Genomic DNA, 14,677 nt, shown 5'->3' with positions numbered 1-14,677 from the left:
CATGTTCATGATCCTCCAACGGTCAAAGATTTTAAAAGTAGTAAAAACAACTAATATAAATAAAACAATTGATACATTTTATTAACTTAAAATTAAGAAATTTTATTATTGTAAGGTTACCAATAGGAGAACAGTGAGGCAAGCCAGAGTGGAAGAACATATTTGCAAAATATATAACAGACAAAAAGCATGTATCAGAATATTCAAAGCACTTTTACAAATCAGGATGACAGAGACAATGGAAAAATGGCAAGAGACATGAAAAGACACTTCATAATATGTGAAAAGTATGTTTAATCTCATTAGTAATGTGAAAAATGTAAGTGAAAACTAAAGAGGCTTCATCATAAACCACTGAAGTGGCTGAAATTAAAAAGATGGACAGTACAAGTTTTGGAGAGGATGTTAAGTTATGGGAACTCATTAAACATTGCTGGTGGGAATGTATGTTATTAAAACCATTTTAGGAAACACTTTAATATTACTATATTAATATATTACTAGGTAAGAAATTACCTAGTAATTTCTTTCCATGGGTATATCCCTGAGAGTAATGTGTGAACTTGTGCACTAAAAGATGTGTTAATAAGTAACATTGGTAGCAGTGGTTTTGTAATAGCTTCAAACTCAATTATGTTGTTCATCAGCAGTTGACTGAATAAATAAAATTGTGATATATTCATATAACCCAATACTTTTCGACAATAAAAGTGAATAAAGTACAGCTACATGCCATACAGGCGAGTTTTGCAAATATGTTTCTCAAAAGAAGCCAGGAGCAGAGAATTCAAAATTTGTGATTCCATTTATGTAAAGTAAAACACAAAAATATAATGGGTAAAATGCCTGTGTTTTATGTTTATGAACAATTATCTGTTAAAACCAAAAATGCCAATTCCTAATTCCATTACATGCCTGTCCACATTTCTGAACTACTTGCCACATTCATTAAGAAATTTTCTGAGTATAATGGTATGCCCCAAATCCTAATTCATCTTTATAAATAAAGATATAACAGAATTTATATATAGGTTTGATTCAGGTAATAAAAGATTAAAAGTTTTTAATATATCTATTATTTAAATCATAATGTGGAGAGTTAATATGGTTTCTAGTAATGATAATTCATCTTTATACAGGATAGTTATTGGCAAAGCAGTTTTTCCACAAATCATCATGACGGCTTCAAAAGTATTTGGAATAGCTGCATTTTACAAATGAAGAGAGTGTTAACATGGAAAGTAAGTTGGTGGTGGTTGAAAGACTAGAACTTCATTTTCATTTCTATGCTTTGCCTTAACTGCGTCCTTTATTTCTCTGGCATGTCCCCTGTGAAGACAGGACATTGCTCTTATGTAGATGTAATTAATCTGGGAATGAATGGTTATGTGGATGGGCTTTTAATCTTTTTTTTTTTAATTTTTATTTTTTTAAGATTTTTATTTATTTATTTATGGGGGGGGGAGAGAGAGAGAGAGAGAGAGAGAGAGGCAGGCAGAGATACAGGCAGGAGATGCAGGCTCCATCCAGGGAGTCTAATTTGGGACTCCATCCCGGGACTCCAGGATCACGCCCAGGGCTGAAGGTTGGCACTAAATTGCTGAGCCACTCAGGTGCTTCGGGCTTTTAATCTTAATAAGGGTAATTTAGTCTTTCTAACAGTGATTTTAATAATATTGTGCCCATCTGTAAGGAGCTGAGGATGCCTTCTGGTTTTATTCTTATAATTTACTGTAAGAGTTTATTTTTTTTATTTTTATTTTTTTTAAAGAATTTTATTTATTTATTCATGAGAGACACACGACAGAGGGAGAGGGAGAAGCAGGCTCCATGCAGGGAGCCTGACGTGGGACTCGATCACAGGTCTCCAGGATCACACCCCGGGCTTCAGGTGGCGCTAAACTGCTGCGCCACCGGGGCTGCTCTACTGTAAGAGTTTAAACTGTATTCTTGCTCTACTTTTAGAACTGATTGAAGTAGTGAGGAAGTGAGTCACTGAAAATCACATGACAATGCATTGGGTGTATAAATAAAGAAATAAAACACATTTTATAGGCTGGTCATTCTGAAAAAAATTTTTGAAGTTACCATGTCTTTTTAGTCAGTATTTGGATTATTTATCATGATTAATAATTTATATCATTTTAGAATAATATTTCTTGCTTTAAGGAAGCAAGTTTTACAATTTAGAAACCCTTTAATTCCCTGCACAATGAAATGAAGACAGTGATATTAACATTAAAAAAAATTATTTCCAATTTCCCTCAAACTTAATTTCTGTAGTGAATTTCAGATGCTTAACTGACCAGTATTTGTAACCAGTACATAATTTTTAGCACTTCATTACATGTTGTGTAAAACAAGGGCTATATTCTCTAACAGGAATAGAGCCCAATAGGAATAGACTCTTAACATTTTATTCCTAAGCTTCTCCTAAATTTTTTTTTTAGCATTTTGTTTTAAAATGTCTCTCATGGGACGCCTGGGTGGCTCATCGGTTGAGCGTCTGTCTGCTTTTGGCTCAGGGCATGATACCCAGGTCCAGGGCTCACGTTCCACGTCGGGCTCCCTGGGGGGAACCTGCTTCTCCCTCCACTGTTCTCTGAGTGTCTCATGAATGAATAAATAAAAACTTTTTTTAAAAAGTCTCTCATCCAAAAACATAGGGTCAGAGCATACAAAAATATATAACCTGTTATTAATCAAAGAAATCCAAACTAGATAGATGCCGTATTTAAACCACTCTTTAGATTTTTACATGACTTCTCTCCTCTCCCCAGCCTATTCATGATTTTCCCTATAACATTCTAAATAAATACATAGTAAGAAGTGATATTGTGTTATGATTTCAGGCAGGGGCACCAATATCTTGTATTTCAGTTGCCTTAACTTTCTAACAAGTAGTTACTTGTTTGGAGGTGTCACAGCTAGGCCATAGCTAGTTTTTACAAAGCTAGAAAAAGGTTCTCCCAATTTTTGGTAGATGCTGCCCTCTGCGAGCGTTCAGTGCTTAGAAAGTGGAGAACAAATCAGATTTCAGTCCCCATTTGCTCTCTCTTGGTCGTGCACTCATGTGCAGGGTACAACCTCCACATTATTCATAGTGGCCTTGAGACATAATGATTTCTTTCTTTTGATAGGTTTATAGCATTAGAATTTGCAGGTCAGAATATGTCATTATACCCACAGACTCTTCAAGCAGTCCCTTTTCTTGTTGGTCAGGGATTATTTTCTCAGTGTGGTCTATACTTTTGTTGATCTTATTTCTTCAGTGAGATGTTAGTATTTTTGAATTTTACCTAAAATTTATACCAACTTAATAAAATTAGTGGGAATGTTTGTAGGGTACATTCTGCCTTTATGAAAGTTACATAGAACAATACAGCTGGGTTTTCAAGCAATGACCATGAATGTATAATTTCTATATTTGAACTAAAGTTTGTTTTCCTTGTTGGATCATTTCTTTAAATAGTGACTAGTGGCCGTTACTGTGTTCATACAACATATCATTGTATTTTTAAAATGTGTAATTAGATACAACATGTACAATTCTGGCTGAAATGGAATGCTTTAGTCCTTTTCCATAAAACAGTAGTTTAATGATAGTCTTAAATTAATTTAGAATTTGAATTTGTGCCTGGATTTAATTGTTTGTAAGCAATAATGAAAGCATCCTATTTTAGAGGGAACAAAGAAGATTGTTCTTATATTAAAAGTAACTGAAAGATAATTATGTAAGGTCAAAAGTCTCTGATTGCATTAAAAATGAACAGTGAGATAGTTTCCCCCAAGTTTGTCTGACAAACTTACTGTACAGTATAAGTGTTTTTTTTGTTTGTATATTTTATAAGGGAAAGTATATATAGGGCATTGTGTGTGTGTTATGTAGTTGCATTGGCCAGTACTGACATTAGGATTAAAATTATTTGATATTGCTTGATTCTGATTTTTCAAAAAGCTCTTTTAGCAAAGTGGGTAGCTAGTGGAGTTTTTTGCTTGTTTAGGTCATTTTTTCTTCCTGTTTTAGTAGATCACAATTATTTAGTAGATCACACTTATACTTTTTTTTTTTTTTTTTTTAAGATTTTACTCATTTATTCATGAGAGACACAGAGAGAGAGGGAGGCAGAGACAGGCAGAGGGAGAAGCAGGCTCCATGCAGGGAGCCTGATGTGGGACTCACGCCTGGGACTCTAGGATCATGCCCTGAGCTGAAGGCAGACGCTTAACTGCTTAGCCACCCAAGCGTCCCATGGTACTTATACTTAAATGCAGTTAACTTTTCTAATTGCTTTTTCTTATACAATTGAAAGTTCTTGAAGTTAAGAATAATGTAGAAGGTTATCAGTGAAATCTGTAAATGAAATTAAACAGTTCTATTTTAACAGTGTCAAAAGAATAAAATATTTGGGAGTAAATTTAACAAAAGTACAATACCTATATACTAAAAACTATAAATCACCCTTGAAAGTAGTTAAAGAAGACCTAAATAAATGCAAAGACAGGAGATTACTGTATTTATGGATTAGAAGACTTAATATTATTAAGATTGCAAACAGATTCAATTACAGAGTTACCATATGGTCCATTAGTTCTGCTCCTAGCTGTATATCCAAGAAAAGTGATGACATGTCCACACACACACACACACACACACACACACACACAAACACATACTTTCATAACATTATTCAGAATAGAGTGGAAACAACCAGATTTCCCTCAGCTTGTTGAATGGATAAATGAAACATGGTATATCCATAAAATACAGTATTGTTCAGCCAAAAAAGCAGCGAGGTACTGATAATACTTAACACAGATGAACTTTGAAAACATTATGCTGAGTGAAAGAAGTTACAAAATGCTGCATATTGTATGATTCCACTTGTTTGAAATATCTCAAATAGGCAAATCCATAGAGACGTAAAGCTATTGCCAGGCGTTGCGGAGAGGGAGGAATGGGGAATGATTTGCTAATGGGCATTGAGTTTCTTTAGGGGATGACAAAAATATTCTAGAATTATATAGTGGGGGTGTTTGTACAACTTTGTGAATATAGTAAGACAAACAAACCCTGTATGGTATACTTTAAAAAGATGAGATTTATGACATACGTGAATTATACCTAAATTTAAAAAAAATCACATAGAAATGAAAAAAAAAGTGGCCTACTTCTGATCTAATTTATTATCAAACAAGGATGTTTTTGAGAGTGAGGGATGTTACTTAATTACTCCAGCACAATACACATAAAACTGGCTGTCCCAGTTAAACCGGTATGTATGTTCTCCCTGCTTTTTATACTCTTTTTTCCTCCTCATTGAAGAAATATGAAGAATATAAAACTCTTCTAATATCCTTTTTTTATCAGATGTGGGAAAAAGAAGATTAAGAAAGTCATGTAATTCAAAGAAATGGGAGAGAAGGTATTTCTTAATGAAAATGAGCATAAACATATATGTTAAGTGCAACGTGTAGCTATATACAGTTAGTACTTTTTTCATTTATGTGATTTTGTCACTTCATTCTCACACATAGCCAATTAGTGTTTGAATGAATTAGGAGTTTTGTGTTGTTATATAATAAAGCAGTTTCTCTGACTAGATATGTGTATCATAATCTGTGGAGCTTTTAAAAGTTACTCTTGGTTGGGCATTAGTCTTAATTATGATTTGATAGTTATATTGTGGAGTTAGGGTAAGTTCATGCATGCAAAATATGTTTCAGCTCTCTAGTTGAATCTAGTATTCATTTAAATTGAGAACTATTACCTTAAGTCAATGAGTTTTATTGATCTATTAAAATATACAGTTATTATTGTTTTGTGCATAAATAGTAAGTAGCAGTAGCAACTGAGGGAATCTCATTCTAACTATACCCACCTACCATTCCTCTCTACCAGCCCTGTATGTTGGTCATCCAGAAATTGTGATTCTTTTAATTCTCCCAAGCACTGAGGTGGGAGGAATCTTATTTATTTATTTAGGTTACCTTGAGGCAGGAGGAGTAGTGGGAAGTAGATAAAAGCTGCAGTTCCTTTGCAAATATTGAAAATCTATTTCTGGTAGACCGGGAAGGGTATCATCATCACTATATGAAATATGAGGGCTTGAGAGATGGAAATCTTTTAGGGGGTCAGAACACTTTAAGTTAGCTGAGAACTGCTTGTGGCCCATTGTAACGGCAGGTAGATTGCTCTCTGTTGTTTGAACTGGGAGAGGATACGATGCAATGTCGTTTTTTTTCCACACCTCTAGTTTCTCTTGTGCAACCATGCAAAGTTTGGCCGAAATTCACTGAAAAGTAGCATAGACTCACGATGTTGAAGCTGTATGGCTCCTCAAAGATTTTGTAATTCAGCTTATTTAATGATGGATCATATCCATCTACTATGTCCCATAGTTTTGATAACCTTTCTTTAGCCACTACCTGCATAGTTACAGTAGGGATGCGGTATTATTATACTATACATGACATTAGAGCCAAAATTTTGACTGTGTCTCCTTCTGTGACTTTGGAAGAGTACATGCCAGTTTGGCTCCCAAATGAAGCAAATCCTAGCTTCCCCATAGGATTATCATGGCTTTTAAATGAATATAGCATATGTTAATGTCTAACATAGCTGTAGGTACATTGGGTAAGTGGGTATGTTACCTTTCCTTTTGCAGTTCAATGAAGAACAACTGACTACTTTCAAAAGATTGTCTCTTAAAGAGTTTTCATAGCCTGGGGTCTGAAATCTTTCTATATGTCGATTTATTGCATTAATTTATTAACCGTATGGCTGTTTATTGAACATCTGTTTTGGACTAGGCACTTTGGTAGCTGCTGGAGTTATGGGGGCAAATACAACATACTTGATCTTCTCCCTCATTGAGCTTACAGTTTGGTTGGAGAAAAATGAATAATTGTACAAGTAATTAATTACAGTTGTGGAAAATGTCATAAAACAAGTATAATGTGCTCTGAAAGTGTATTAAAAGGTCTTGATATAGTTTGGATGTTAGGGAACATTTTGGATGAAATAATGCTAATACTGAGACATAATGGATCTGTGGAACTCACAGTAAGGGGAAGTGCTTGGGATGAGACCTAGCAAGAGAGAGCAAGCTGGTAGGTAGTATATGCGAAGGCCCTGCAGCAGAAAGCATATAGCAGCTTTGTAACTACAGAAAAGCCTATGCCCAGAAACTTACAGGTAGTAGAAGGCAAGGAATGAGAACGGGGGTGGGGGGCAAGATTAGACAGGGTTCTTCTCTAGGCCATGTAAGGGTTTTTGGACTTTAAGAACAGTAGTGACATTTGCATTTTAAAATCACTGTAGTGAGAATGGGGAACTTGGATTGGAGAGGAATAAGAATGCCTGCTGAGACCAGTTAGGTTATTGCAAAGCCTAGGCTAGAGGTGGCAGTAGCTGTTTTTGGAAGTAGAGTACCATGCTATGACTGGAGATGTGAGTTCAAACCAAATCTTTTAACAGCTTTGATTTTGTAGGCCATGTAGTCATTGGAGATTTCAAGACTTTTACCTTGCCAGTACTTGTTACTACCTACTAAAAATCAGCAAAAGACAAGCTTAGTAAGTCTAGCTCCTTTTTCATGATCTGACTTTGCGAGTAAGTACTCTTTTTTCTTTTTTTCATTAAGCCCTTTGCAGAAAGCCTTAGTCGGAGAGGCACATTCTTTAAAAACAAAAACAAACAAACAAAAAAACCCAACCAACCAAAAATCTATCAGCTACTTTTACTTCTGTGCTATTAGTTGATACGGAATGTCTTAGGTACTGAATGCTTTTAAAGTAATCAAGTTTCTTTTGGTCAGTGGATACACTAGTGAGAACTGTGGCCATAGGATTCTTATTACAATGACGAAAAGAAATCTCATTATGCCAGGAGAACCTTTCTGAAACAGATAATTGAAGTTTGATTAGTTTGGTTGGATGTGAGAGTATTTTGAAGCAGTCTTACAAGGCACTTTTGAATTTTAGGAAGCAGTGAGTAACTAAATCACCAAGCTTACTGTTCCACTTTTTCCTACTTCGTCTTTGTCACAGTCATTTGTTAATTTGCCTTTTATTTTGCATATGAATTATGATCTGTGTATATTACAAGAATTGATTGCTCATTTTTGAATGCTGGCTTCTATCTTCCCAACACTGCTGTTGTTTAGCAGTTTTTAATTAAGGGCTCAGTTCACACATCATTATTTCTTGTAAAGAAATATCTGGGGTGCCTTTAGGGTATCAGAAATAGCTTTCTTTAGAATTATATAGGAAACTCTGATTTTTAAGATTATATATGTACTTTGTCTATATTTATTTATAAAGCATTTTGTATTCTATGTTTTCTATTTCTAGCCTTCTCTGTATCATCTGTTATTTTGACTTGGATTCCAAAGGTTTTGGTCATCTTACAAACATTTGTCTTTTTTAATGTCTAGAACAAAAGTCATAAAATGAAGTGATAAATCAAGGAAAGAATATTTATGATCTGTTATGAAAATGACCTACCTGAAACATTTAAAAATGATCTCTAATTTATTCTTTGGGAACAGATTGTAACTAACTCTTAAACTGTTTGCATGTATGTATTGGGTACAACGCTTTCTTTGCAAGTACCAGAAAAGCTACCCAAACAGTAAGAATTTTACCACCTTGTCTAATAAGAAATTCAAAGTTAGGTTGGTTCCATGGTTGGTTAACTTGGGTCCCTCTTCTGTCTTTTCTCTGTCACTTTTGTGTTTTACTGTTTTATTCTAAATTTATTTAGTTGTCCTTCCCAGTAGCATAGTCCATTAGCAATATATGATTGACCTAGATTGTGTTTATACCTGTGGGTTGAAAAAAGCAATAATTAGTCCTAGACTTCTTTGCTCTGGATTGTTCTAGCTTATTTTTTGCTTCATCTTTTATTTTCGTTGTTGAAACTAAAGGAATTTGAATTGTCTCCTAAGTATCTAATGATGTTTAATTTTTTTTTAAAGATTTTAATTATTTATTCATGAGAGACACAGAAGGAGAGAGAGGCAGAGACACAGGCAGAGGGAGAAGCAGGCTCCAGGCAGGGAGCACGATGTGGGACTCAATCCTGGGTCCCCAGGATCATGCCCTGGGCTGAAGGCGGCGCCAAACTGCTAAGCCACCGGGGCTGCCTTTTTTTCTTCTTCTTCTTTTTTTTTTTTTTTTTAAAAGATTTGTGTTTGTTCATGAGAGACACCAAGAGAGGCAGAGATACAGGCAGAGGGAGAAGCAGGCTCCCTATAGGGAATCGATGCGGGACTGAGTCTCAGGACCCTGAGATCAGGACCTGAGCCAAAGGCAGATGCTCAACCACTGAGCCACCCAGGTGCCCCTAATGATGTTTAATTTTAAGTTAAACATATATATCAAGGGAAATGATCATTAAGTAAAGCAGAGAGACTGACAAGTACTTCTGTCTGTAATCAGAAGCCCCTCAGATGATAAAGAATCTTGTCATTAAATCCAGTCCATGTCTGTGGTATAATATGAAAAGGGGTTAAAAAGAGTAAATAACTAGTGATGAAAATCCAATGTATTTTAATAATGAACTTTCAGGGAAAATTAAGAAGTGATTTTTCCTTTCATAAAAGACAACTACAGGTTCCTCCTAAATAGCACTTCCTTTTATTCTAAATGTAAGTTTCTTACAGGTTTATAATATCTGATGAATTTCTCTAAATATTTTATAAAATTAGCAGAATTTGATATTGATCTTTTGTGTGCTTCTCAACTCCTCATTTTTGGCTCCTTTGCTTTTTAGATATTCCATAGCTGGCAGCTAAGCATGTGTTGCTATTAATTTTATGATCGAATGAGTACTTGGAGTTGGATTCAGTTGAGTAATAATAGTTTTTAAAGCACTTGATATGTGCCAACTGCTGAACAGTTACTTTATTTTGACAAATTCTCATAAAACCCTATGTAAAATGTATTATTACCATTTTATAGATTTGAAAACTAGAGGTAAGATAATTTTACCTGATTGTAGCCTACAGTCCTGTATCTAGTAAACAACTCTTGATGTTTAAAAAGTGGAGAAAATTTTGTTTGTGTGTCACCAAGAGGGCCTCTCTTGTATCTTTTTGCACTGTCTCTCCAGTCTTTCTTGTGAGCATGTAAAACAGGTCCATGGAAAAGAACACATTCCCTTTGGGTTTTCCAGAGATTCTAAACTGTCTAGCCACTCAGCTTTTATGAATGCTTTTAAATATGAACTAGTTTTGGGCAGCCCCAGTGGCCCAGTGGTTTAGCGCTGCCTTTGGCCTGGAGTGTGGTCCTGGAGACCCAGCATCAAGTCCTGCCTTGGGCTCCCTGCGTGAGCCTGCTTCTCCTTCTTTCTGTGTCTCTGCCTCTCTCTCTCTCTGTCTGTCATGAATAAATAAAGTCTTAAAAAAAAAAAAAGAACTAGTTTCTTACCAGCTTTTGTGGTAGCAGCCTATTTGTCTCCTGTTCTGCCACAGGTGAATTAATTCATGTGTACTGTATGCTGGGAGAGTTTTGTCATCCTTTGGAATTCCATTCACGTGGTTGCCCTGCAACCTTACGGTTTTGACACACTTAAGAAAAGTTTTACTTCTGTAGGTTATAGGAGTCTTTTTGTTAGTGTAGGAGCAATGTTATATTTTTTTTTTTAAGAGTGTGTACATGTTTGCACGTGACTGTATGTTGGGGTGTTGTGCAGCAGAGGGAGAGAGAATTTTAAGCAGACTCCATGATCAGTGTGGAGCTGATGCAGGTCTTGAGATCATGACGTGAGCCAAAATCAAGAGTCAAACACTTAACTGACTGAGCCACCCAGGTGCCCCAGGAGCAATGTTAACTTGAGGCATTTTAAGATTCTTAGCTGAAGTTGTATAAAGTGAATTTTTTTTTTTTGTAGCTAGACTTTAAAATCCTTTCTTTTATAAAATTGAGATTTTCAAAAACACTATTGATAAATTGCTCTCATTGGCAATTAATGTTAAGTGTACATTTTCTTAAGTCCATAATACTGTTTTAGGTAGGATTTGGATTTAAATTTTATCTTAATTCTCTGGGGGTATGCAGTGAAATTAGTTGAAATTGAAAAGACTCACTGATGATAGAAGTACAATGGAAATATACCAGAATTTCTTGGGGTGCATTTGTTAATTATGTAAAATAATCTTTCTACTCTGTAAAGAATAAATTGTTGTCTTGATTCCATTTAAGAATGAAAGGCTAGACTCAGAGTCATCTTCCTTCTGTTTATAATGGCCACAGACTTGTTAATAAAGCAATGCAGGGTAAAGCTTTTTGTTCCCTGATTGTTTTACATTCTGTGTCTATAGAAAACATAACCTGATCATAACCTGGAACGCTATATGGAGCTAGAATATTCTTATGGGACATAACCTGATCATAACCTGGAATGCTATATGGAGCTAGAATATTCTTATGGGGATGTATGTATTTCCTATTTGTGCTTTGATACGTTTATTGTTTTTCACATATTAACTAAATAAATATCATTAACACTTGAAGTTTTATTCCTTACCTTTGGCTGTTCTGAAAATACATTTCTCTCTAATGGTAGTCAGTATACCTTATCAGATAAACAGGGCAAATTTCACTGAATTTGAGTAATTATTTTCCTTATGATCTTGTGTGTCTCTGTCTGGAAATCTGATTGTCTTGAAAATATACAAAGTTTTTACCTTTTGGGAATTGTCCTTGTCTCTGAGAATATTATTGAAAATGAGATCCTTGCTTGTATAAATGTTGCCTAAAATATTATATTGTGATGCCTTTATCAGTCCCACTTCTATTCCTGACCAACTTTGGGATTTTGGGTAGGCTTCCTGTTGTCTCTGGCTGCAGTTTACTTACGTGTAACAGAGATTGGTATCCATGTCTATTTTTAACTATTGGACATGAAGCATTTTAAAGTAAAATGAAGGTTTAGGAAAAAAGTGTTTAATGCAGATGAATGTCATGTCACCACCCTTATAGGTGATTTTTTGTTAATGCAATCAATGATGGGAAATTTTCCTCCATATTTCTGGTTAGATGTCACTGGAAAATGATAATGCTTATTTTCTTGGCTCTAATTATTGACAAATTTCTTTTGATTTTTTTTTTCTTTTGATTTTTTTTATTGTACTTTGTAGCTTCAGTATATATTTATAATTAATTTTGTTTTTAACTAACCAACATAGGCTTTTGAAATGGCAAAGAAATGATGCCTCTGGGCAACTATGAAATTGTTATTGCATTCTTTCTATGTGGAGAGGACATATCCATCCCTTGAGTTGTAAAACATTTACCATGATTACTGTGAGAAAGACAGCAGAGAGGTTCATTATAGAGCTATCACACTTGATTTGAGAGGATTTGGAAAAATTGACGTAGGATTTTTTTTTTAAAGATTTTATTTATTTATTCATGAGAGACAGAGAGAGAGAGAGAGAGAGGCAGAGACACAGGCAGAGGGAGAAGCAGGCTCCATGCAGGGAGCCCGATGTGGGACTCGATCCCGGGACTCCAGGATCATGCCCTGGGCTGAAGGCAGGCACCAAACCACTGAGCCACCCAGGGATCCCCTGACGTAGGATTTTTTAAAACTCTTTGCAGCATATTGTTTCCCTAAAAGTGTGAAAGAAATTTTGTGCAGAAGAAAATGGTATCTTATTTGTCTGTTGAAGTCAGGATGGTGAAGTATTACATTTTTTTCCTTAATAATGATATCTTTAATAACTCTTTGGATGTCCTTCAACTTTCCTATCATTTCAGTGGTGATTTATGTTGTCTATATAGTATTCACAAAGATACAGTCAATCTTTGTTCAGCAGAGATTGTACTCTTCAGATGATACTATAGATTTCATTTTTAGAAGTGTTTTATAAATATTAATTAGAGTTGTGGAATGTTAGACCTGAAATACTGCGTAGCATTTATAGAACACTTTATATGTGCTTGGCACTCTAATAAGGATTTTATGAACATCACTGCATTTACTCTTATGAATACACTTGTGATACATATGTTATTATCCTCGGTTTAATTTGTTTGGCATAGAGAAGTCAAATAACGTTCCCAGGGTCACACAATTAATAGCAAAACCAGAATAAAACTATTGGTGTCTTCTCATCCCATTTAAAATAAAGTCCATATATCTCCTGCTTGCTTCTTCAGTATCATCTTTTCTCATTTTCCTACAAATAAATGCCTTTTGCCCTAGTCCAGGCATTCTAACTCCTTAGGGTTTTTCAAAATTTTTTCATACCATGTTCCCTATATCCCAGTAAACATATTAACAAACTTGAAATCAAACCAGTAAACGCTTCACTGCTCCTTCCTTCACTGTTTGTAAATGATGTATGTTTGACCCTTGAACATAACAGGTTTGAAATGTGTGTGTCCACTTAATACATGGATTTAAAAAAAAAATACAGTATAGTTCTGTAAATATATTTTCTGTAGCTTACTTATTGTAATTGTAAGAATACAGTATATAATACATGTAACGTACAAAATACCTGTTAGCTTTGTGTTATTGGTAAGGCTTCAGGTCAGTAGTAGGCTATCCAGTAAAGTTCAGAGAAACAAAAGTTTGCATGGTGGAGGGAGGGGATGGGCTTCCCTAACTCTTATGTTGTTCAAGGGTCAATTTATGTTTGTCATTGAATGTAACGTTGTACTGATGTTTATTTACAGGGTTCTCTTGAAGATAGATTTCTAAAAAAAAATAATTTGGACTAGAATCTCTACGCTTCTTTTCCCTTTTAAAATTCAACGCTTGAGGGCAGCCCCGGTGGCGCAGCGGTTTGGCGCTGCCTGCAGCCCAGGGTGTGATCCTGGGGACCTGGGATCGAGTCCCACGTCGGGCTTCCTGCGTGGAGCCTGCTTCTCCCTCTGCTTGTGTCTCTGCCTCTCTCTCTCTCTCTCTCTCTCTCTCTCTGTGTGTCTTATAAATAAATAAATAAAATATTAAAAAAAATTCAACACTTGAGACTGGGTGGTGCAATTGGTTGAGCCTCTGACTCTTTATTTTAGTTCAGGTTGTGATCTCAGGGTCATGATTAAGCCCTGCATCAGGCTCCTCTTGGCGTGGAGTCCGCTTGAGTTTCTCCCTCCCTACTGCATGCACACTCTCTTTAAAATAAATAAATAAATCTTTAAAAAAATTCAACACTTGAGTTTTTAAATATTGAGTTGTAAAATAAAAAAATTCAAGCATTTGGTTTTGAGTCTTTTGTAGTGTTATTTTAACAAATAATAGATGTTATAGTAAAATTCAGTGGAAAAAGATGATTTCTATGAACCGTTAAATGAAAAACAATATATGTGAAAACAAAGTTGTAAAAGAATAAATATAGTATATTACTTGTATGTAAGAAAAATTATTTTTGTAGAAAAGAAATAGGAAAAACGGTAAATGTTGGAATTAGTTATCTGTAAGAGGGAGGACGGGGAGAGAAGTAGGGAAAAGTGGACATTCTCTGATTCTAGATTTTAGTATGGTTTGGAATTGTAGAATCATGTTCATGTTCTATATATTGAAAAAAATAAGAACAAAAGATTTTATTAAAATTAAAGAGTATCAGGGAAAAAGTCCTAAAATTGAATGCAAGTGGAAATGAACCCAGTGGTATAGAGAGGAGCAACCACCATCCTGAAGAGGGGAAAAAAGAATTGATCC

At 35.1% G+C, this 14,677-nt stretch overlaps 1 protein-coding gene across 24 annotated transcripts in view; it reads left to right on the top strand.

Moving 5' to 3' along the window:
- MEF2A (myocyte enhancer factor 2A) overlaps positions 1 to 14,677 on the top strand; it is a 171,634-nt gene that overhangs the window by 38,479 nt on the left and 118,478 nt on the right. For 3 of the 24 annotated variants that reach the window (XM_077869710.1, XM_077869715.1, XM_077869716.1), the window contains one exon: positions 1,140 to 1,241. The exons of the other annotated variants lie outside the window; for them this stretch is intronic. The gene's annotated coding sequence lies outside the window, so the exon portion shown is untranslated. The remainder of the gene's footprint in view (positions 1 to 1,139; positions 1,242 to 14,677) is intronic. 24 annotated transcript variants of the gene reach the window in all.

The sequence above is a fragment of the Canis aureus genome, chromosome 2 (genome assembly GCF_053574225.1).
Source record: "Canis aureus isolate CA01 chromosome 2, VMU_Caureus_v.1.0, whole genome shotgun sequence".
In the NCBI taxonomy this organism is placed as follows: Eukaryota; Metazoa; Chordata; class Mammalia; order Carnivora; family Canidae; genus Canis; species Canis aureus.
This window is presented reverse-complemented; position numbering and strand designations above follow the sequence as displayed.